The sequence below is a fragment of the Caretta caretta genome, chromosome 1, assembly GCF_965140235.1.
Source record: "Caretta caretta isolate rCarCar2 chromosome 1, rCarCar1.hap1, whole genome shotgun sequence".
Classification (NCBI taxonomy): domain Eukaryota; kingdom Metazoa; phylum Chordata; order Testudines; family Cheloniidae; genus Caretta; species Caretta caretta.
In genome coordinates this window covers 227,115,176-227,139,973 of record NC_134206.1, presented here as the reverse complement: position 1 = coordinate 227,139,973, position 24,798 = coordinate 227,115,176, and the positions used below count along the sequence as shown (strand labels likewise).

At 37.3% G+C, this 24,798-nt stretch overlaps 2 long non-coding RNA genes across 5 annotated transcripts in view; one reads left to right on the top strand and one right to left on the bottom strand.

The window, feature by feature from the left end:
* Positions 1-3,501: 3,501 nt before the first annotated feature.
* The window catches only part of LOC125624220 (uncharacterized), a 34,852-nt gene continuing 13,555 nt past the window's right edge, over positions 3,502-24,798 (bottom strand). Inside the window, exons 4-6 of one of the 4 annotated variants that reach the window (XR_012665460.1) lie at positions 23,037-23,089; positions 11,856-11,898; positions 3,502-6,828 (exon numbers count right to left, since the gene is read on the bottom strand). This is a non-coding gene — a long non-coding RNA (uncharacterized LOC125624220). Of the gene's footprint in view, positions 6,829-11,855; positions 11,899-22,839; positions 23,090-24,798 lie in introns of all 4 variants that reach the window. The other 3 variants (XR_007353246.2, XR_012665459.1, XR_007353247.2) reach the window with 3 other exon arrangements.
* The window catches only part of LOC125624216 (uncharacterized), a 140,370-nt gene continuing 131,798 nt past the window's right edge, over positions 16,227-24,798 (top strand). Inside the window, exon 1 of the long non-coding RNA XR_007353243.2 lies at positions 16,227-16,316. This is a non-coding gene — a long non-coding RNA (uncharacterized LOC125624216). The remainder of the gene's footprint in view (positions 16,317-24,798) is intronic.

The following is a 24,798-nucleotide window of genomic DNA, read 5'->3' as shown; positions in this document are numbered from 1 at the left end:
TATATCAAGAACTTACAGTGCCACAGCAATCACAGAAATTTATTTTGCTACTTGTGAAGGTATACCTCAAGGGGTTCAAAATAACATGAACTTGTTTTCCCCCTTGCTATATAAAGTGGAACATTCCAACAGTGATGTTCTTTTATTCCTCGTAATAAAACTGCAATTATACAATTTTAATCCAGTTCAAATGGGAGTTCTGGCTGAGTAAGAACTGCAAGATTTACCCCTATAAGCAAAAATTCACTCTAACCTGAATAATAATTTATATTTTGCAACCATCTTGGACATTAATTTTGTTTCCCTTTCTGTCTTGTAAGCAACGTGTAGCAATGACTGTAGTCTATTTTATGCTTGTAGTGCACCAAGCACAACCTGGACCAACCTTGTCTGGCCTCTATAGTTAAGTAATTATCATTTTAAACAGCATATTATAAGCCAGTACACTGTGTTATTTAAAATGATGAGAGATGAAGAAAGGTCATATCTAAACTTGCACAAACAGAATTGTATATGAAACCTTGAGTGATTTTAGAAATAGTTGCCATAGCTGCCTCCAGATAATTCAGATTTTCTATTCACTTATGTAATTGTGTGTGAGTAGCTGCAGATTGAGTACAGCAGAATTTCTGTGATTGCCCTGAATGGGAGAGTTCTCTATAAAGGCAATCTATTTCAAGATGGCTTTGTCCTTCATAAGGCCCTATTATACAGAAATTTGAATCCACATTAGCACCTTTCTAGAGACAGAGACCACACAATTTTGCATCTGTAATACACTTTGTCCATAAGTATGTTTAACTAAATACCGTGTTGCTTTGTGCTGAGTAAACTGTGTGCTGTGAACTCTATTATGCAGAGCTCTGTAAAAACCATTGCTGCTTCTATTATTTTGACACTCCAGGAAAAAACCTCCTCATGTATGCAGTTTTAAATCTTTATATTCCAAGCATAACTTTAGTAATACCTTCCTAGGTTAGGTTGCCCTTTGGTCAATATGTTTCCTCAGCATAGGCAGTGAAAGACCCATAATTCTCACTTAACGAGGTTTCCTTATTTAGCCATGTAACTAGACTTGGGTAGGTATTTTTTGGATTTAAAAAAATGCATCTTAAAATAGTGGGTGAGGAAATATAAAAGTGAAACTAGAAAAACCAATAAGACATAAATCATTCAATAAAAATAAGATCTAACAGAAGTGTATTATGGTAGAGTTAAAGCAATCTTTAATGTATTGTTTTTCATCACCTGTTAGTTTTGCAAATATAAATTCAACAAGTTACAGCTCTTGGAAACAGATTTTGATTTGCAAGATTTATATCTGCATGTGAGAGCTTTATTCAAAAGTATATTTAGATTGGGAGTAGACCAACACAGATTTATTTTACAACACACAGGATACAAGCGGTCCCAGTACAAGCTTGCCCATGAGATCCTAACAGATATAGCTGTATAAAAAAAAGAAAAAAAAGAAGGCAGAATGTGTTTGACCACTTGTTTAAATGTAAAAATAATGTTAGAAATGCTATTGAATTAACATTGATCTCATTACCTTTCCCTCTCCTTATCTATTATTTATTTTATTTTAAAGTAATTCTGTAACAAATAACCTCCCTGGTCTAAAACAAGTTCGAAAGAGAGCTTTGTAGTGTCCTCTTGTGTAAAAAAACTAATGACATCTGACAAAATGCATAAACACTGCTTCTCAAGCAGTCCTGTGTTAGAGGTAAATTTTATAAACATAAAGCCATATTTCAATTACATCGAGGTTGTGTCAAAAACCAGCAAAAGCCAGGAAATGCTATGTTAAAGCTGACGCTTGACCACATTGGTTTAGGAATTATTTTTAAATAAATGAGGGGTCTTGCAGGATCATGGTTTTCCCCTCCTCCATTTCCATTAAGAGTCCCATATTGGACCAACCTGTCTTCCCAATCAAGAATGGCTTGACGTAGCTTGCTCCGGAGAGAAAGGGGGAAAAAGCTGCTTTCACATGTAGGTTTAAAAAGGCTCTTTTGTTCACTGGAATGTTTTCAGAATCACCAAATAGTCAACACTTCAGTTTAGTTTGGGTTCCTTCATCTTTTTAAATCAGCTGTTTGGCTTGTGAGTGTCCGAACCCTAGAATGTAATTTGAGCTTCGTTTTTCATGAGTGAATTTCCTTGGAGGTTTCACAGTCATTTAATAAAAGTAAAAATAAAGAAAAGTAATGTTGTAGGAAAGACTGTAACCTATTATTTGCTGAACATCAGAACAGCTCTTCATATAGTTAAATTAAATAATTTCCAGAACTGCTTTCCTCTAGACACACTGTAAGGATTGTGCAAATTTGTATTTAGCAAGGATCCTTTCAGGCTCTAGGACTGTGCTATGGGCACTCAACAGTGGACAGCAATTGCAACCTTGTTGAGGAAACATTGGTCAACATTTTCAAACCTAGCTGCTTAAAAGTAACGAGGAGTCCGGTGGCAGCTTAAAGACTAACAGATTTATTTGGGCGTAAGCTTTCGTGGGTAAAAAACCCACTTCTTCAGATTCATGAGTGAAAATTACAGATGCAGGCATAAATATACTTACACATGAAGAGAAGGGAGTTACCTTACAAGAACCAGTGTTAACAAGGCCACTTCAATCAAGGTGTATGTGGTCCACTCTTGGCCTTGTTAACACACTAGTTCTCCACTTGTAAGGTAACTCCCTTCTCTTCGTGTGTCAGTAAATTTATACCTGCATCTGTAATTTTCACTCCATTCATCTGAAGAAGTGGGAGGGTTTTATCCATGAAAGCTTATGTCCAAATAAATCTTAGTTTTTATGGTGCCACCGGACTCCTCATTGTTTTTGTGGATACAGACTAACATGGCTACCCCTCTGATGCTTAAAAGTAGGCACCTAAATCCTGATTTAGACTCCTAAATAAAAATGGCCTGATTTTCAGAGATGCTGATCACCCTCAGCTGTAAAAGTTATTGGGAGCTGCTCATGCTTATCAGGACACTTTTATTTAGGAACATAAATATGGATTTAGATGCAGACTGTATGGAGACATTTTTGAAAATCTGGGCCTGTGTCCTGACACCTCTAGGGCAGAATATTGGCTCTCAGATGAACATCTGCCACACCACTGAAAAGAACAGTCAATCTGTTTGAAAATTATTACCCATCTCCACCCAGCTCTCCACACCTTGATTTAAGATCCCTGCAGTATGCAACATGATCGTCTCATCCAATTTCTTACTCTCCCATAGTCCCCAACCTATCTTTTGGGATTGAAGAGTCCCTTGTGCAAGTGCTTGCTGTCTGATTCCCTCTGCAGCCCCTTGTTGCAAGATCATCCTTCACATTCTTTTTTGGTTTTGGATTCATCCACTTCCTTTCCTTCAGTTATCCTCACATTTTGGGTTTACCCCCTTCTTAACTTTACTTCTGTGCCTAAATTAAAGCATTGTTATAATTTGAAATTCTCAAAGGTTACTGCAAAAATGACACCTTGACATGGATGTTTGTTCAGATTTATATCAAGAATTGATTCCCAGGATCTATAGATACTTTTAAAAACATAAACAATTTTTAAAAATATACAAAACATAGTACATCCCAACTAGAATATTTCCCTGAAATAATAATAAATATCTACATCTAAACACCTCACTTCCCTCCATTAGTTCCCTTTCTCAATAAAAGCTCAAGAAAACAGATGAATTTTGCAGTATGCTCTGACAGTGCAATTCACTCCACTTGCCCAAAGCCCAAATACTGAGGCTCTTTGTAGGTATGGTGCGAGGATGCTGGAAAGATGACATTCATCCTTCAGTCCAAGGTCAGAATTCTGCTCCTCCCTGCTCCTCCAGGGATGCAATAGCAATGCCTCCACACTGTTGAGTGGGACATAATGAGCTTTCCAAATTTGCTGCTGGGCCACCTCCAACTGAACCAGCCCCACTCACCCCACCCAAAACAGGTAGAGCATGGGCAGCAGCAGTATAAGCTTCCCCATGGTGCCCTGACAATGTACCTCAGTCCAGAAACACCACCTCTAGGGGTAAACGGGTGGTTATTGCATTCTCCCTGTTCTTTCACGCTTTTCCTTCCGCTGAGATTACCAGAAAAGTTTATGACAATTTGGCATAATAGTGTTACGGCACCCCCGGTACATTGAGTTCCCCCACCCCAAGACCTCTTCAACTCAGTTCCCCAAGAACTGAGTTCAATTTCAGTCTCGTCTCTCAGGTTTCTTTGGCATACACTGAGTTGATCAGACTCCAGGGTAGGTGTGGGTATTGTGGGTACCACACAGCCAAAGCTACAAGCAAACATCTTACTTTGTATACATTTACATATTACATTGCATTTACTTTACATTGCATCACACTTTGGGAATTAGCTTGGTAAATTTGTAGGAAACAATTGCTATACAGCCTGCTCTGTCTATGCACATCTTAGTCTTTACCTCATCTCTATGTTCCCAATTTATCTTATCCATTGTTATCTTGTTTTTGTAAATGGTTCCTGGGGTATTCCCCCTCTAGTCTTAGCTAGCTCAGACATTCTGACTTTTACCTTACTGACCTATTTACTTATCTTAGCACAAACATTTCCTTTTCAGCCTACTGCTCTCGTTACCTTCCTATCCCTGTCTTCCAAAAAATGAGGCCTTGCCCATGTTTAATTATTTGTGTCAAGCCAGACGTACATTCCATGCCTTTTTTCTTTTCTACATAATCATTTGTTTAATTTTCATATATTCCACCCCCCCTCCTTTTTTAAGTTTATTACCCAGCAACATGTTCCCAAGACCACAGTAGTTGTAGTCATTTGAACCACCATAAACAATAGCTTCAAGTACGAACCTGGGGGTGGAAGCTCACTATCACTAGGATAGCGCACTGGGGTGTAATGCCACAATATAAATTTGCTCTGCCTTTAAAGCATCCTCTTGTAATTTTAACTTTGTTTTTATTTTAATTACATTTTAAAAAACTGGTACAAAATATATTTTTCCATTTATCGCCACAGGAAATCTAAGTGTGAAATAAAACATAGGCCAATTATAATAACAGTCCCTGGGAACATATCAGAAGTGGTCAGTTTCAGCTGCCACTTTATGCTTGTTATTACTATGTAGTCAGTTTTTACTTTACCCAACATCCCAGCATCTGAACCATATAGTGCAGTCTGGAGACTGTTCTCCCAGACTGAATTCACCTGCCAGCAACTCTGTCTGTAAGACATTACACCTGCACATGTGATTGTCCCCCCAGCTGCAAACAGCAGTATGAGTCTGGGGGTTTCCAGACCTTGCATTGTCTTGCAACAGTAGTTAAAGAGGGAAAACAAACTTCTTCCACATCATATGGGCTGCTGTGAGTCCACATTTAACTTCCCCGTGTTGGACCCTTGTTAATTTTCTTACTTTGCACCAACTGATGTCACCTCTCTTATATTAAATATTTAACTTTTCTGTGGTGGTAAGAGGGCAAGTTTTCTTGTTCTATATTGCTTAATGCTGTTTTTACTTTGTATCGCTTGTATCCCCCACATACGACACATGATATTATTATTAAAACACATCGACTTCACACCATACTTTTTTAAAAGCAATGACATTAAGTATTTTATATACAGTTAACAAAGCTTCATTAATGAGTCCTTGGTTTAGCTCGTTCAATGGAGAGCTTTTGCTACCATCTTCTTTTGAAATGCTTGGTCATGTTCCCACAGCATATATGGTGCTCACTTTGTGCTGTGGGCACGTGTCCATTAGTTATTGGACTGAACTCATCAGATTAACTTCACACAGACCACTCAACAGTCATCAGATGTAAAAATCTTTAGTCATAGTCAATCTGTGCTAGATTCAGACTGGGAACCTAGAGATGGAAGGCTCCATAGCCCATTACCAGTCCCCTGAGACATGACATAATCTAACCTTTAACATTCAAAAAATCATGAGTCAACCACCCCCCCAATAATAATTGTCTTAAAAATCATTTCTTTTAAATGCCTTTTGGTTTCTGTTTATTTACCTTTATTTTTTTATCCTTTTGGGTAAACTCTGATTATGTATTCAAGCTTTCCTCCATTACCATGAAGGCTAGACACTAACTTAAAAAAAAAAGTAAGAGCTGAGATTTTTGCATATTGGCTTGACTTTTGGAGCTTGCAAGAGTTGGTAATGCTGTGTGACAGATTTTACAATGTTAAATGCTTCAAAGAGGCATATTTACACTGGCCCCCTACATTTAGTTAAAGCAAACTGCCACATTAAGAGTATGAATTTATGGAGGGGAAAGAATTATTTCAAATGAGCCCCTCTCTGTCCCACAGAGAACTTTCTAGATTTTGCAAATAGTCTGTGTAGTAAGGGGTGCTTTGGAGGAGCATTGCCCCCAGAGATCACCTGGAGCTGCCATTGTGCTTGGGGAGCATACACACTGCTGCACTCCTTCCTTGGGTGTTGGATACAGTTTCCTCCTGCCTAGCTGGCCAGCTCTCTCTGCCCTCTTTTGGGGCATTATGTTCCCCCAGCTGGTAGGAAGGGAAAAGGGAAAAGTCTTGGTGCTCCCTTGAGCTCCTGGACTGAATTTCTGCCTGGCCCTTATGTGGGTAGAACAAAGGGGGTCATGGAATCTGGCCCTTAGGCTTACTATTGCTTAATAATACTTCTGCTCCAGGCCTCCCCTGTATTTAATGCTTTGCACTACTCCAACTCAGCTCATTGTTGTCTGGCAAGAGAGACATCCATGAACGCTCCAGACGCCCATCCAGGTGATGTTGGAGAGATGTTGAAAGACCTCAGTGGCCCAGGAGCCCAATCCAGCCGAACTCTGCATAAGGAAGGTTGACAGTTGGAGCAGTGAGAAAGTGAGAGAATAAGGTTGCAACAGAGATTCCCTCCTTCCCACTGCTCACTCACATAAAAAGCAACCAAAGCACATTCCTACTGCCACACACTTCAACACACATTTCTAAAGAAGGAGCCAGCTTGTTTGAAGTAACTGGTATAAAAAAAGCTGTATGCTCTATGACTCTGACAATGAACTCTGGGAGTAATGGTCCTTGCTGTCCCAGTCTCCATTGCTTAGTCATCTCATCCTGGTCCTAAAAAAGCAACGAGGAGTCGGGTGGCACCTTAAAGACTAACAGATTTATTTGGGCATAAGCTTTTGTGGGTCTCTGATATCCTGGTCCTAGTCTCCTTGCCCAGCCAATCCCATTACAATTTCTCTGCACCATCAGTCCCAATCTCAACATGCTCCTTGTCCCAATCTACTCCTCTCCCTCCCCACCAATTTCAGCTTTTGTTCCCTCTGGATTTGAATCAGACAGCTTCCTTGTCCATGCTGCTTGGGCACCAGGCTCCCTGCTCTCTGGTGCCAGCTCAAGAGGAGCTGGGAGTAACCATGACAAGGAAAGTCCTTCTGAGCCACTGGAGCCCTGGGCTGGTACATGTTCAGTCACTCTGTGGAGATGGCGTATGCCTAATAGCAATCACATGTAGGAGCTCTGAGGGGATGAAGCATGCTTAGTGAGCATGGAATATTCTGTTTGTAATGTTGTTGTAGCTGTGTTGGTCCCAGGATATTAGAGAGATAAGGTGGATGAGGTCATATCTTTTATTGGATCAGCTTCTCTTGGTGAAAGAGAAAAGCTTTTGAGGACCTGAAGAAAAGCTCTGCATGAGCTCGAAAGCTTGTCTCTTTCACCAACAGAAGTCGGTCCAATAGAAGGTATTACATTGCCCACCTTGCCTCTCATGGAACATGCTGATATTTTAGCTCGTAAACTCTAGTAAGTCTCTGAGTATGTGTGAACTCCAGTTTTTCAAAGGCTTGTAACTTGACCAGATTTGGACAAACTTTCATGGTGAAGTGAAAGGCCAGGTAGTATAGGCTGGCTAGAGTACAGAAAAGTTTAATTCCTTATACCGTATATAGCAAATGGAAAAGAAAATATTGTAAAATGTGTAGTGGTTGATTTGTGCAGTCTTAACGCTATCAAGGTAGTTTTCATTATTTTAAAATCATGTTATCACATTATTTATTAAAATAAAAATTAGAAACCTGAAATTAAAACGTGTTTTCTCTATGAGCACTGACTGGTTTACTATTATAGCCTGCTTATGAGTGTTAGGTTGCTGGAGCTGATATTGCTTTCAAAAGGAAAAAAGAGCATTAATACAATAGCTTGAGGGGTTGCAGAAGAGCCATGTACAATAAAACTTCACAATGAGGAATGCTTCTGGAGATGTGGCTGCACTTTGTCATAAAGAAGTGTTTGTTCTAGCAACTACCCTTAGTAAATTGCATAAGTGATAAGGGCAAGCTTTCTGTTAATTTTAACCGGTTTAGTTTATTGCCATTCATTATTGCAATATTATAGTGTATAAAAATTACATGAAATCTGCAAAAAAAATATATATTGAAAAAGTAAATCACATTTTGAGCCTGCCAGCCTTTTATTTATTAATTTACTTATTTATTTATTTATTCAAATATTAAGGACGAATACAAACTAGTTGGATGCAACAGGTTGCACTTTGTATTGTACACCTATCATCACTTCTAATAAGTGAAAATGTTGAAAACTTTCTTCAGAGTAGCAGCCATGTTAGTCTGTATCTGCAGAAAGAAAAGGAGTACTTGTGGCACCTTGGAGACTAACAAATTTATTTGAGCATAAATAAAAAAATGAAAACTTCTGCTCAAAAAATTTGTTAGTCTCTAAGGTGCCACAAGTACTCCTTTTCTTTTTGCGAAAACTTTCTTGATGTTCATGTAGGCATGAATTGACTTCACTGATTTGCCCCAGGTAGCTCTATGTAAAATATGACTAAAGCATGCATAACAAGATTATCCCAAACAGTAACTTCTATATAATAGTAATACTTTGAATGTGAACAGAGAAATTGCTATGGCAGGTCAGACCACAATTGTTTATTTATCCCATATCCTATCTCTGTCATTGACCAGTTACCAAATGCTTCAGAGTATGTCTACACTACAGTATGAGCTAGGGGTGTGATTCCCATTTCCATGTACACATACTTGTGCTAGCTCTCCTTAAGGTCCAAGTTGAGAATTGACCACATAAGGGAGACAGGCACCATGAGCCAAATTCAGATCTGGTGAAAGTGGCTGTGTTGGAGGTGCCTTGATATATACCAAGTCTGACTTTGATGTCCTCAGATGATTGCCTATATACTGAACAGATGTTGTTCTTGTTTATTGTTTTAGACTTTGTATAGGAGCTCTGCATTCTATGGTACTTAAAATCTTTATCTATATTTTAAGTGGTCCCTATGTATCATCTGCCTAGCCAGTTATGACCAGCATTCAGTCTCTATAAATGGGTTTTGTAATATTTTCTTTGTCCTAAAAAGAAGATGGCTGGTATGCGATATATAGTTCGGTATATGCCCTGCCTACTTTATATATTCCCCACTCCAAACAAGCGAGAATTAGTGTGATGTTTAGTGTAGTGCTAGAGACCCAGGGAACTCTCCTTTCCCCGTGGAGGTGGAGCACCAGAACATATATACTTCAGCGTGTTCTCCAAGAACATATGGTAAAATGAATCCATAGTGCAACCACATTTAGGGCAAGTTGGGAGGCCTATCCAGAAATATTCTGTCATATTTAATTGGAGCTTTAGATATGTGCAGAAGGAATGCTTGTGATTCTGAGTCTGACTGGAAAAGATACCCGTTTGTTGCCAGCTATGGCCTGTAACAATCCCATTCAGTGAAGGGATAGTTTGTAGTAATAATGAGGATGATGATTCTGTTTCTGGATTCTCTTTCCATTCCAGGAACTCAAAGCCCTTTACAAACTTTAACATCACACACGTGAGGTACTGTCATAATTGAAAATTATGAGGAAACTAAGGCAGAGAAAGTTTAAGCTATTTGCCCAAGGTGTCACAGTAAGTTTGTGGTAGAGCTGACTGCCCTGTCCTAATGCTCTGACTAGTATAGCTTATTTCATGTTCTCCTTTTGGTCATGGTCAGCTCATTGCTTGCGAACATCTATTAGTGTACTCCTAAAATGGATTCCTTCCTCCTGCCTGAAATAGAAATTGAGGGAAAAAAATAGAGGTGAACCCAAAGAACATTTCAATACAACACAACTCAGTGTAGTGCATTTTCTAAAGGGAAAAAGAAAAGGAGTACTTGTGGCACCTTAGAGACTAACCAATTTATTTGAGCATGAGCTTTCGTGAGCCACAGCTCACTTCATCAGATGTGTACCGTGGAAACTGCAGCAGACTTTATATACACACAGAGAATATGAAACAATATATAAAGTCTGCTGCAGTTTCCACGGTACACATCTGATGAAGTGAGCTGTGGCTCACGAAAGCTCATGCTCAAATAAATTGGTTAGTCTCTAAGGTGCCACAAGTACTCCTTTTCTTTTTGCGAATACAGACTAACACGGCTGTTCCTCTGAAACCTTTCTAAAGGGAGAAAGGGATAAATTAAGAGGTGTATAGACAAAGGAGAGAGTGTGTTTTCAGGTGAGATTTGAAAAGAGGTGGAAAGAGAGAGGCAGATTATTTCAGATGGTAGAAGTTGCAGAGGAGAAGACTATCATGAGAGCGCTGATGGCATGCTGGGTTAGACAAAAAGCAAGTGCTGAATCAGCAGAGGGAGAAGTTCTAATTGCAAAATGGTTCCAGGATGTACAAGCCCCATGACTTCTGTGAATAATGGTATATCTGCAGTAACAAGGTAAAGTCTCTCTGGAATCCTATGTAAAGTATCTGTTGGTATAGTTTATTCCAGAACAATTGGAGCGAGATATATGGGGAACATCAGGCCTTCTGGTCTTCATTCAGACAATTGAGGATACAGTGTTAAAGTATGAATTCCAGATGGCTGTCAGATTTTACTCAGTGCCATAGCAGTTCACTAAGGGCTTGCCTCCAATTTGGTTTGCAATCATGTTTAAACTGACACAATGGTAAATTGTAGTGTAGACAAGAAACAGGCATTTGTTGCTAGTTGTTTTTAACTATAGGTTAATACATGATTTTAAAAATTGTAATGTTGATTATGCTTAAGTGTATTCCTTGGCCCTGATCTAAAAGGTGTTTTAATTAATGGGACTCTTTTTCCATTGACTTCAGTAGGCCTCAGATCAGGTTGTTTGAGTATTCTTAATTTGTAATTCTTAATTTGTACACCTGCTGTGTGACCAGGTAGGGAATCATTGGAATTTGTGATTTAGCTCTCCTCCCATAAGCTATAATGGTTGTTAGATTTATGTTGGTTATGAAATATTGCTCCACACTAAAATATCTTATTTGGATCAGGTATGATTCAGTGCATGGTATTCTATATCTGTGCTGCCCAGTTTGGCACAGGATTTGATTTTCAGGAAGGAGAAGCCACTCTTGGACAAAAGTGCCCTGATATGCAGATCTGCATTTTGTAGTAAATCCAATAAGTAATGTGCATAGAAGGACTTAATCTTGGCAGACTTTAATGGCTAACATAAATTTATTTTTGTTTATTTTTGTTTCTTTATCCCTTTTCCCTTTCTAAGCAGTGCACAGTCATAATAGTTTGTCTGTTTTCTAGTACTCCATCATTGTCTTACTAGTATTGTTCCTTTCTAAGGCCCTGGTTCAGGAAAATACCTAGGAACGTGCTTCAAGTGAAGCACATGTTTAAGTCAATGGAACTTAAGCACATGCTTAAGAGTTGAAGAAGGATGGATTTAAGCATGTGCTTAAGTGCTTTTCTGCATCGAGCCAAAATCAGTCCAGGAAGAATTAAAGTTTTCACTTTTGCTGCACAGTGCATATATTGGTCAACAGTACTTCAATAACATTAAGGTTGAATGAATACCCAAATGCTCAGACTTCCATGAAATTCAGGAATAGCTGGAATCCTGTAGAAATAAAAGGGTTAAAATGTGAGCTTATAACGGGCAGGGAAATTAACACAGTAGCAACAGTGAGCAGATAGTGAGGAGAACTGAGGGTTTTTGTTTTTTTTTCAATAGGACTGCAAAATACTGAATCACACAAGTCACGTGACAAGAGTCTAAATCCAGCCACTGAGGAGCTGTAATAGCCACATGAGACATCTCATAAGATTCAACCATATCCTTCCCTTCTATCTCCCTGTTTCAATGGATGTGCTACCAAATACTCAGATCTGAATGTGTTCTGATTACTATTCAGAAATGTTCAGCTTCTGGTAGGGACAGTATTAAAGAAATTGTATTCTGGAGGCATATCTCCAGTTTTGCCCCCAGGTGCAGTGTGTGAAGAACCGTCTCAGAGACGGAGCTCATGACACGTTCTGGAACTCATTTACCTCCCCTGGCCCAGCATGGGCAGGCTGACTAGAACTCCCTGGTTTTCTCTGTCAGTAATAGTACAAAGTGCTGAATCAATCCAGGACTTGAATGTTTTTGGATGAAATTTACTTACGATTTCAGTGGCTGACTGGTACTGAGAATTATAGCCTTTCCCCCTAAATATCTCTAGAGGTCAAAACTGGAAATTATATGCTTTTGGAAAAACAGAATAATCTGAAGTTTACACTCTAGTAAATTATTGTTAAATATTTTCACATCTGTTTATGGTGTGTTTATTACCTGCCATAGCTTATATTTAATGAGACTGTAAGATTCTGTGCACAAGTTAGTCACAGTGTTCCAATATTAAATATTTTCATTGTCTTAGAGCACTCAAATGAGTTTAAATTATACATGTTACTGGATTTTAATAGCAATATCTCTTTGCATAAAATAGTAAATAATCTTTTAACACCACTATCTGAAAATATTGTAATATACAGTCTTGCTAAAATCTGTAAAGTAATTTGTTTTTTCAAATAAAAGGTTAATGAGTCATGGACTGCAGTAAAGTCTCTTCATTAGTATGTGGCTATTTGCAGAAGGACTCTCGTGTCTGCTTAACTGCTGAAAATAACATAATTAATATTCATATTGAGTTTCCCATAAGCCTACCAGAGCAAAGGATTCTGGCAAACTCTCTTGACATCCATGTACGTAGCAAACAAAGAGTTAAAGCAGGCAGTCTTTCTGGCAAGTCAGATTGAACAGAAAGCACAAGCCTTTCCTTTTTGCCTTTTTCTTCTTAATTAATCATACACTGCTTCACAATTTAAATATGGAAATAGAAAGCCATCCGCAATTATTAATGAGCCTCCAGGCTGTCCTGTGGCGTCTCAAGACAAGCTGTGTCAGCCTGCAGAAAGCAGCATGGCATCTCCTTTCTGATGTGTGTGAAATTTATGTGCACAAAGGCTCCTCCTTATCTGTGCGTGAACTAAATAAATAAATAAAGGCTTTTGTTTGCCAGGCTACTTGCACATGACTGTTTTGACTAAACCACTCCATGTTACTTGTAGTTTACAGTGCTTAGAGACAAGAAGAAGAAGAAGAAAAATCCCTAAACCCAGCTACCTGATTATGCTGCAATTAATGAGAATCTGTACATCATTCTGATTGTTGCTGATGTTTTTGGAGACTTTCTTTTAAAAAATAAAACCAAAAACCTTTGCCCTTGACTGACACCAGCCTGGCAACGGTAGGATTGGCATACCGCCAATTTCTCACCCGATAAGACAGGGCAGGAGGGTAGAGAAAAGCCCTGACAATATGGCCGTTGTTTAGTCTACGCTCTTAAGATCTTAATAGGAAGGAGCAATCCTCCAGTGTCGCGAAGTGTTTGCCAGTATGCATCTGCTGCAGTAGGAAAATTAAGGTGATGGCTTTTAGGATTAAAATTGCAGTATCCCCTCTTTCTGTTTTTATTTTGCTATGTGATCTACCCATTTAATACAGTGGGACTATATAAAAATAATAATAGCTAAGTAGTTATATACATATATTTTCAAGACCCTTTTATTCTAGAGGAGATTTGGGGAGCAGGGAGGAGGTAGGAAGGAAGAAAGGATCGATAGATGATGGGAAAAGGATAATAAACAGCCAGGTGCAGTACAGTATGTTCAGTCGGTGTTGTTTAGATTTTTTTAAGGCTTCCTTTTGAGGTTAAATTAAAAAAAGAGAAAAAGATGCAAGCAAAAGTCAGATTTCTTATTTCAGCTACAGGTTTTGAAAGATGTATGTACTGTTCCAAAACCAGACTGTTTCTGTAGTGTGGATAAGAACAAATCATTCTGTATATTAGGAGAGCAGAACATTTAAAGATATGCCTGACAATTTTTTTCCTCCAGAATAATCTGCAGTTTCACTGTGTGAAGGTAAAATCCTTATAGCACAGCTACAAGTTTGCCATGTTAGATAAAAGCATGACTTTGTCTTGTTGTAGTTTCAAAGTGAAACAAATTGGAGCAGAGGCAATGATTTAATCTACAGTGAGGGAAAAAACGGCAGGAAGATTGGAATACGATAAACAACACTGAAAAATGGCAGGAGAATAATGTTTACTTTTGAATATAAGGCTGACTGCCAGGTTGGCGCTGGTTTTTAGGTTAGCAGAGGTTGGAGGAAGGGCCAGAGTGAGGCGTGGCTAAATGCTGTCAAGGAAAAAAATGGTCTGCAAATTGCTGTTCTCATCTTCCCCTTCCCCCCCCCCCCCCCCGCCCTTGAAAAAAAGGCAGTGCTTCCTCTTAAGACTATTAAAAATTATGCAGAATTTTAACCCTCTTGCGTACTGGATGTTCTTTTCTGATGTTGAGAATTCTGATTTTGCAAGGGAATAAATGAAATGTTTCAAATGATAAAACTATTTTGAAGTTATTTTAAAATGTAATAAAAACAATAGCTTTACATTTCATAAGAAATTATTTCGTTTACTTTTGATGTAGTTTGCACGTGGGATAAAGTTTAACAAAGTCATTTGAAAAATGTATCTATTGTTCTGCAAGCAGCTATCCAGCTCTTACAGCCCTGCCACAAAAATCAATGGGATTTTCCTGCTTGAAAGAGAGGATGAAGGATAGTTCTAATAAAGCAGAACATGATTCAGGCAAGATACAGTAATGAAGGCTGATAATCATTTTCTTACTTTAATCAGAACATTTTTAAGAATTCGTATCTGACTTTAAGTGTACAATACATCCAGGACATATCACAAGCAGACAACGTGGCAAAGTCATTTCATACACTCGAGCTAGCTGTTTATAGTAGTTAACAACTTCTATAGTGTCAATAATAAAGGGCACAGCCTAGAAACCCTTTCATTAACACATCATTATTCGCTGCATTTATATCCTCTAGTTTATGAAGAAAAATATATTTCTAAATAGAGCTGAAATGTGGTATTCTTAATCCCACAAATTCTGTTAACTGTTTATGTTCTGCTAAGTGTGAATAAAGGATAAAATATCAGTAAATCCAATGAGATTTGTAAATCTACATTTAGAGGAAAATTTAAGAAAATCAGAGGCAAAGTTAAAGCTTCATAGTAATTATTATTGTTCTACTAAATATTTAATAACACTTAATGGGTTCTTATACTTAAAATTAGAAAGAAGCTAAGACTGTTATTACTCTTTGGAGACATAGTTACTTTGGAAACCCTTTAATTGTTTTCATGTTTTATTTAAAGAGCTGTAAATACTGTGTTTTTGATATATTAATTGGTGATTTGTTTTTTGTTTGTTACTGAGAACTCTCTATTCTTTTACATGAGGAATCTACAATTTATAAATAAATATTAAGAAATATGTTTTCTACATAGAACTTATTTAGGGACCTAATCTGGCACTCTTCTTTCTTTTGTAAAACTTCCATTGATTTCAAGCCTTGCAGGATCTTATAGGTGTTTCATTCAGTAGCTAAGGTTTCTTATGGCCCCAACTCATGCTTTAAAAATATTTTCTCATCTGTTATCCATCACAGATTGGGAAAAATGCTCTTACTGGTCATGCAGGATTTTGCATATGTGTTAGACTGATAAAAAGTTGTCTATTGGACTGCTGTTGTTTAGGGAAAATAGCCCTTTTCCCCCTTGATTTTAGGTGCCATGTAGAATTGTACAATAAGTTTGCTTCAGAAAGTGCCAAGAGAAGCATAATGAGGCAGTTAGTCACAGTTTGAATGTGGTGGTAGGGGAAACCAGTGCAGGAACTGGGGGTTTGATTTTCAAGGGACAGTACTTGCAACCCACGTTTGCCTAGACCCTTCACTGATATCCAGGCAATACTTAGACACTAAGTTCTGGGTTCACTTTTTGTCAGGGGAACATTTTTGTCTGCTGAACATTTTTTTTTTCCTTACAAGATCTCCGGTCCTCCTGTTTTTTCATTAACCCTTGGATTTGTTCGTCAGTTTCTTGCAGACCATCTCTGTATATTGGAATGCAAACAGTATGTAGCAAAAGTCCCATTCTGACAGGGAATTTGGGGAGTAGGGAGGCAGGTAAGGGGTGAATGTTATAGTCACTGGTAAGGCAAAATATAGTCATTCCTTCCCCCTAATGTGTACAGTGTTTATGTGTATCTGTAGTTTATATCTAGTCTATATATAGAACTTATTTAAATTCTGTAGGAAGTAGAAGAGGGGATCAAAGCAGAGCACTTCAGTATGCTGAGACCCATATGCTATTTTAGAGTTTTAAAGGAGAATAACTTGTACATTAAGGAAAAATATATATGTAAAAGGTACAATATATGTAATGTTCTGTAATGCAATTGTAAACTTTTAGTGAGTAACGTTTTAGGATTTAAAAAAATAGATAAATCCATGCACTCCACTATAAATACAGAAAAGTGGGTATAAAATAATTATAGTAGTTTCTGTGAGGTTTAGAAATATATTGGAGTAGCTAAATAATATGCAATAAGATTTTAGCAATCTTTAAATTTGGCATGTTTGTGCATATAATTATATTTAGTATATATCTGTAGACCATCTCTTCATAATATATATCATGATATATTCTTAACGTTTCTGTTATATTGTTGAAGTGTATGCTCAGTTTTCAACAATTAAACTAAAACTGTAGGAAGCTGTGTATTTTATATGTTTACATGGTTTGTTTTAAATCCAAAGAAAGAAAAATCAGGTTTTTGAATATATTAATGTTCGCTGAGGTAACGATAGTTGAATATTAAAATCGTTATTTGTCCATTAAGTCACAGGAACTAAGATGTGTTAATTAACTGTCAGAATTGTAGATTTAGTTTGTTGTTGAATATTTGGCGTCGATCTTCAAGATATCTAGTTTGCCTGAGAAATGTAATTATATTTATTTAATATTGATTAATAGAATTAAATGTAACATTACATACAGTGTAATTTAAAGAAAAATTATAGAGTGCACAGTATTTTATTTGTACTATTTTAAAAAATATTAACTATAATTACAATAACATAAAATATAATTTGAAAAATAAAAATTATGCAATACATTGTAACTTGTACCAGTGGCATTGTATGAGATGTTAGGTAAGGCAAGATTTGGCCCAATAACTTTGCTTTTATCAAGTATGAATGAAACAAATTCTGCTCTTATTTACATCCTACAACCCCATTGACTAAAGGAATGAGAATTATCATGCGCGCTTATTAGTTTTCTGTATTTGATGTCTGGGCTTCTCAGATGTTCTCCTGAAACGTTTCTGGATTTATGAATTCCTTCATTATCTATGGAATAGTGATCATTTTAAAATTAAATTATAGAAAAGGAGAGCTGGCCTAATTCTACTCTCACCACAGTGCAACTCCTTTGTTTTCATGAAGTTACAAAATGTTTTTTTAATGTATTAATGTGCACTGGGGTAATGATAGTTGAATATTTTTTTTAACTCAGTATGGATTTACCTTTTGGTTAAATCAGTGACACAAAATCTACTGTGCATTATAAAATGTAAATTTTCTGGTCTGATTTTTTAAAAGGTGTTTATCTTTTGTCGGGAAAAATGGATGTTGCGGCTGTTGCTGCTCTGGCTATTTATTTAGATACCTAAACAGGAGGTGTCTGAGCTCTTGTGAAAATCTGACCCATGATCATTACAAAATGAAAACCAGCTGCAGTTTCTGCTATAGATGAAGCAAAAATACTTTTTACTAGAAACAAAGCAATATGTCAAAATTCCTAATATAGCTTGGTGTAAATTTCTTAAAGATTGTCAATTGTTCTCGCTTGAGAGTGGCAGCTTCATTTACATTTGTTTTGCCTCTGATTTCTCAACTGTTTCACTAATTACAGAAAAAAAATCAAAATGAGAACACTGCCAAGTTTTTTACATTGATAAGGAAGTGGTTATTTATTCTAATTATCAAGTAGGGGACCAATCCTGCAAACAGTGGCACACGTTACTATCTTTACACACATGCTTATTCCCATTTATTCCAGTGCAGAACTGTTGCAGGATCCGATCCCTATATTAGCAAGTAACAAAACAAAACAAAAAACCAAAAAACCACACACGCACATACACACACAAAACCGACACCAGTCCCACAAACAACCAAAACCTCCAATTACAATCAAAACCTTTAGTTCAGTATCTTCCTGAAATCAATTGCAGGAATATAAAAGTTGAGGGATTGGACTAAAAGAGAATTACATTTAAAAAGAAATATATATTTTTAAAAAACGGATTTTTTTTGTCTCCATAATGGTTATTTTAAATGTGTTAAGATAGAAGATACATTTTAAAGCTATCTGTCTGCAGTAGCATGAATTTTACCCCCTCACTATCTTCTTCAGTAATACAAATGCTCAGGTAAAGTTCTGATCCTGCAAACGTGTACATGAGTAGCTTTACTCCTATAAGTAAGCAAACTAATGCTGATGAGACTCCTTCATTTGTATAACTACTGACGTGTGTGTGTGTGTGTGTGTGTATTCCACCCCCACCCCATCTTCCTTCTTATGTTTGAACACATCATCTCTTAGCTCTGTGTCTTTTTGTTCTTAGGGGAGTGCAACTGTGTGTGAGTTGTGGTCAGGTATTATCACAGCTTGGGTGAATTGTTAGACATAAAACTGAAAGACAAATGCTGCAAGTCATCCTGGATGTGGGAATATCCCAGTATGTCACACACACACTTGGAATCTCTTATTGTTATAAAATGTCCCAGTGCAAATATTGTTGGGGGAAAGTTAGCGATAATAATAATAAATTAATGTATTGTTCAATCAGAAACCGTGTCACCATCGTTTACATTCATTCTAATTATTTTCCTGTTTATTTAAATGCAAAATAAATTAAGAAAACATTAGTTTTTGTTAAATTCAAGTATAGAATCAATAGCGTATTGTCTGAAGCATCATCTTACAGGGATGTGTATACTTAAATTACAGAAGAGAAATGCAGTGACTTAAAGTGTCTCTTCCCTTTTTCTTTAATTACCATTGGCCATATAAAACATTAGAACATAGGAATTACTGCACTGGATTGGGTCAGTGGTCCATTTAGTCCCATATCCTATCTCTGACAATGCTACTAACAAACAATTCAGAAGACGGTGCAAGAAACCCCATTGTGGACAGCTTTAGAATAACTTGTCCAGATGGGAAATTTCTTCCTACAGCGTTAGTCAGTGGTTGTATTATGCCTTGATGCATATGGGTTTATATCCCTTCTAAAAATAATTATCCTATCTAACTGATCTGTGGATATTCTCATGATCCATATAAAGGCCTACTCCTTTTTGAATCCTACTGAACTCCTCGATGATATATTGTGGCAATGAGTTCCACAGGTTAATTATGTGCTTTGTTAAACAAAATTCACTGTATACGTTTTTAGCTTATTGCCTTAATTTAATTTAATTGAATGTCCCAATGTTCCTGGAGAAAAATATATGAACACTCTATTCACCTTCTCTGTCCCAGTGCAGTAATTTGTATATCTCTGTCATGTCTCCTTTTATCCATCTCTTTTTCAAACTAAATAGTTTCATTCTGCTCTCTCCTTATATGGATATCTTTTGATTCCTCTAAATCATTTTTGTTGCCTGTCTCTGCTCTCTTGTTACCTTTTTTTTTTTAGATAGTTGACAAGAACTAAAAACAATTTACCATTGATTAATATATAATGTAATTCAAACATTATCAGTTTTACTTGCTGCTCTGTTCCTTATGCAGCCGAACGATCTGAGTTTGAACCACTGCTGCACAATGAATGAGATTTTTGCTGAGCTGCCCAGGTCTCTTTCTTCAGTGGTTATGCTTAGTTGAGATCCCAGCAATATGAGTTACCTTGCATTTGCCAACACTGAAATTCATTATGCCAACGTGTTGCATGTTCAGCTAGCTTTGTCAGATCCCTCTGAAGTTCCTCACAGTCCTGAGTAACCTAAATCTGAGTCATCTGAAAATGCTGCTACTTCATTCACCCACTTTTGCAGACCACTACGTAATATTTTAAACATTGATCTGTGTACAGATTCCTTGGGCATACACTGTTAAACTTCCACTCTACTGAAAACCGGCTTTTTATTCCTACTGTTTATGATCTCTTAGCCGATTTCTAATTCATGAAAGTACTCCCAACTCTTAATCATGACTATTCTGTTTCCTTTGCAGCCCGTGACGAAGCGTGTTTTTGAAAGTCCATAAATGATACCATATTCTTTGGTTGACCTAGTAAAAGAAAGCTAGTAGATAAGAGAGGCACATTTTTCCTTTTTGTAACCCAGGCTGCTTTCCCCTGATTATATAATCTTCATTTCTATATAAAAGTTATAATATTTTATAAAAATAACCTTTTTAGTCAGGTGACCTGGTACTAAAGTAAGGGTCACTGGCATGTAATTCTCAAGATCATCCCTAGTCTTTTTAAAGGATAAGTGCGACATTTGCTAGACTTTGGTATATTCACTGATATGAGAGACTTTATGTTAGAAATTCAGGTGGTTCATTCTTGAGTGTCTTCAGAATGTGCTCTTGTGTGTGTAGATAGATAGATAGATTAGATAGATAGATAGATATGCACCTTAACTTCTGACACACTCTCTCCCTTTATTACCTGAAAAATTAGGCTAATAGAGTTTAAGGCTAGTCTGACTTTCTGTATATCACAGGCCACCTTACCCAGTTACCCCTGTATTGAGCCCGGTAACTTGTGTTTGGTTAAAGCATAACTTCCAGAAAGGTATCCAGGTCTGGGGTAGGTGTCATCCCATTGTCTTCTGTGGTGGAGACTGACACAAAGAATTTAAGGCAACATTGAACCATTAGGTTCATCCCAGAGTAAGAGGCAGTGTGGAAACTGCTCAATCCCGAGAATAGCCTGGGCAAGAATTGTGTCTCATACAGTCATATTTTTTCCCTGGGTTTTCCTTCATCTGGGGAGGAGTATTTTATTTCTCTGTTTTTTGGAATACAGCTTAACTCCTGCTCCCTGCTGGCCAGTGTGAAGGTGGGGGAGGGACAGAAAGGTAAAGCTCCATCCACTTGCCTGCCAGAAGGAGAGCTGCTGTTGGAGCCTGGCTAAGAAGTCGAGCTAATACGGTCATGGAGCGGAATGAGAGATGGTGTGCTTATTCTTCTGCGTGATCAAATAGCTCAAGGTCATAATCAATATTTTGTGCAATGCCTTTTATCCTCCTTATTCACTCCCTTTATTTCCTGGTATTCCAGCAGACCTGCCAGTTGTCTCACAGGCTTCCTGCTTCCCATAGTCATCAGTAATTTTTTTTTTTGGTCATTGGCTTTTTTAGTCTTCATAATCCCTCTTTATCTCATCATTTCCATCTGAAATTTTACCCACAAGAGTTTACGCTACTTTCTACCTGCTTCACATGGACTGCACTTTTTGGAGGAGAATACCTGTTTGCTTCAAATCATCTCTTGTACAATGCATTTTTACCATATGTGGGGGTTTTTCCCGGGCCATCTTGCTTCTCTTTTAAGGTATGAATACCTTGGATATTTTAACTGTGTTAAGGTATGCCTAAATAACCTTCATAGTTATAAGCAGAATTCTTCATTCAAGTTGAGGGAGTTCTGATTAATAATCAAAGCACAATATGGCTCTGTGATTCTGTGTCAGTTATTTTAAAATACATAATGCATATGTACCTTTCTGCTTTTCCCTAGCTGACTGATCTGCTCTAGATAGCAAGTTCTGCTCTTCCTACAAGCCTGTAGTCTATTAAGGCTCTCCACCTCCACTCTTTTCTTCCTGCCTCCCTCCAAAATAAAAGGCTCAATATTTTTATATTGGATTTGAAAAACTGAATCACTGGGAGCTGTGTGCCTCCGGATTCAGTTGTGCAAGAAGAAGGTGCCAGTTTTTTGCCCATCCATAGTGGGAAGTGTCTTGGAGGTTTCTCCTTTTACACTTGCCACTCTGGAGCCTGCTTAAAATCATCTGGAGGCTTAGTTCCCAATAGCACAAGTGAACTGAGGGTGCTCTTCCCATTAAGTTTTCCTGGTGGCAGTGAGTCTTACTGCTCTAACAGGAAGAGAGAGAAGAGACTACAGGTTGAGATGGAGGACCGTAAGGCAATGGATGTGGGTGAAGGAAGGAACAACTGTCATTTTCTAGAGCAATATTGGAGTACCATGAAATACATGGGCACCACCTGTGGAAAACATTGTGAAAGAGAAAAACTTATTTGTGAAGCCTCTTGAGGTACACTGCAAGGCATCTTCCTAACATCCTCCTACAACGTTATTGTATGTGGGTAGCAGCCTCATGGAAGAAGCAGGGACAGGGCCTGCAATGTGAAGATTGGGGTTACAAAGGAAACTCTGGCCCCAACTTTGATGTATGGAGCAGATATCTGTGAATTTTGGGTCTCTCCTCACATCTAACAGTGTGGCTAGCTAGCTCCTTTACCGCCAGTAACTCACTCTCTCTTAAGATGGACACTTCAAAACCCCTTCATGGGCATCTTGCATAACGAATGCTAATTGTAGCCAAAATTTACCTCCGGGTTTTTGCTGTGATGTTTTACTCACTGTTATAGGCTCTTTACCAGTGCAGGTCCCCTAACTGGCCTTGACTCCCATCAATTTCCATTGGAACTCCAACCGTGTAAAGATTACTCAAAAGAGCTTCTGTGCAATAGTGGAGAGGTAGGAGCATTTTTTGTAGGCACTGCTCCCCTCCAGACAGTCTTCTCACCTTTTTTCCTCATGCTTTGGCTCCTCTCCATGCTGAGTAATTGATGGGAGCACCTGGATCATGATGAATAATATCACTATAAAATGTATTGTACTACTGATATATTGCAAGACAGGATGGTCCTACGTTTCTTAATGTACAATGTTAAGATATCCACAGTACGCTGAATTATAAAAATTCAGTTCTGTACGGGGCCCAACTCTGCCGGCCTTATTCACCCTGTGTAGCACCTTACCACACAAGTAATCCATGATTACTTGTAAAGCAAGGAACTGTATAACATGAAGGGAGAAATTAGCCCACTGAAATTTAACTACAGAGTAGTAAATAATAATAATACTTCTACATAGCACTTTTCACCTATAGATCGCAAAGTAAAAGCTCTATAAAGGAGGTATCGTTACCCCCATTTTACAGATTGAGGAACTGAGGCACAAAGGAGGGATATGACTTGCCCAAAGTCACCCAGCAAGTTAGTGGTAGAGCCAGGAATGAAGCCCATATTTCCTGAGCTCTCAATCCTGTGCTCTTTCCACTAGGCCACACTGCCTCCCATAAACAGTAAATACAATAGAGTCAGTCATTGGCTCCATGGTTTGGTAAGACAGTATTATCAATAATAGCATTTACACATAATGTTATAAATAAATATTAACATTTTGTAAAATTTAAAACGAAAAATTATAGTACCGGTAATTAATTTAGCCTGCTTAAGCCAAACTAGCAAGATGAGTAATTTGTAATATAAATTGTATTTGTCCTTTACAAATGGAATATTTTATATTAAATGTCTAGGTATTAAAATGATGGGCACTTTAAAAAGACATAAGATGTATAAATTCATATGATACCAAACCAAAGAGTTTTCAGTTACTTTTTAATAATTATTTTCTATGATATGTGCACAAATTTACAAATCAACTCAGAACCTATCAAAAGATAATGGAGGAATATTATATTTTTATTTAAAATACTTTAGCTCTTTTAAAAATAAAAAATTGGATCTGCTAACAGTGCAGAAATGCACATATTTAAAAGGAGATTCTTTTTTAGATTTTTTTAAAATGTTATTTGTTGCTTTTAAAACGATATTTCATTGAATCTTAAGTGAATAAGGTATTCCTTTATTTTTTTTAAAAAAGTCAAATGATTTGGTGATTAAAGAGAGTTGCCACTTGCCTGAGCTACATCCCTAGGGCTATGACCTTTTTAATCCTCTTTAGTTAATGTATTGGTGATCTTTACTTAGGCAAAGTAAATAGTGCTGTTCTGAACAAAGAGGAGGTCATGCTTCCTGCATTACACTCTGACCCAGGGGTCATGGCCTTTGTTCACTTCTCAATAGGAATTGCTCTCAAAGGGCCACCACAAAATGGAGAACTAATTTAGGCACGTGCTGGCAGAGAATGGCAGAGTATCATGTTTACTTCATGGAAAACTCTTGAATATTTGTACTTATATCGAACAATAAAATACAAATTTTAAAAATTGATTAACCTTTCATTTACCAATGTGTATGTAATTGTTCCTTATTCACTATGATTGGCTTTGTCGTGGCAAAAATACATTGTTCAATTAATTCCAGTATAACATCTGCAAGTGCTTTATTTCTCTAGTTTGAAAATCTTACCTCAGTTCACATTTTTAAGTGGCAGTAAAGAATTTGCAAGTATTTTAACATTATTTTCTTAATTTGCTAGTCTTAATTTTCTAATAAAGATTATTAGATAAGTGAAAGTTACTGAACTTGACTAAAAATTGA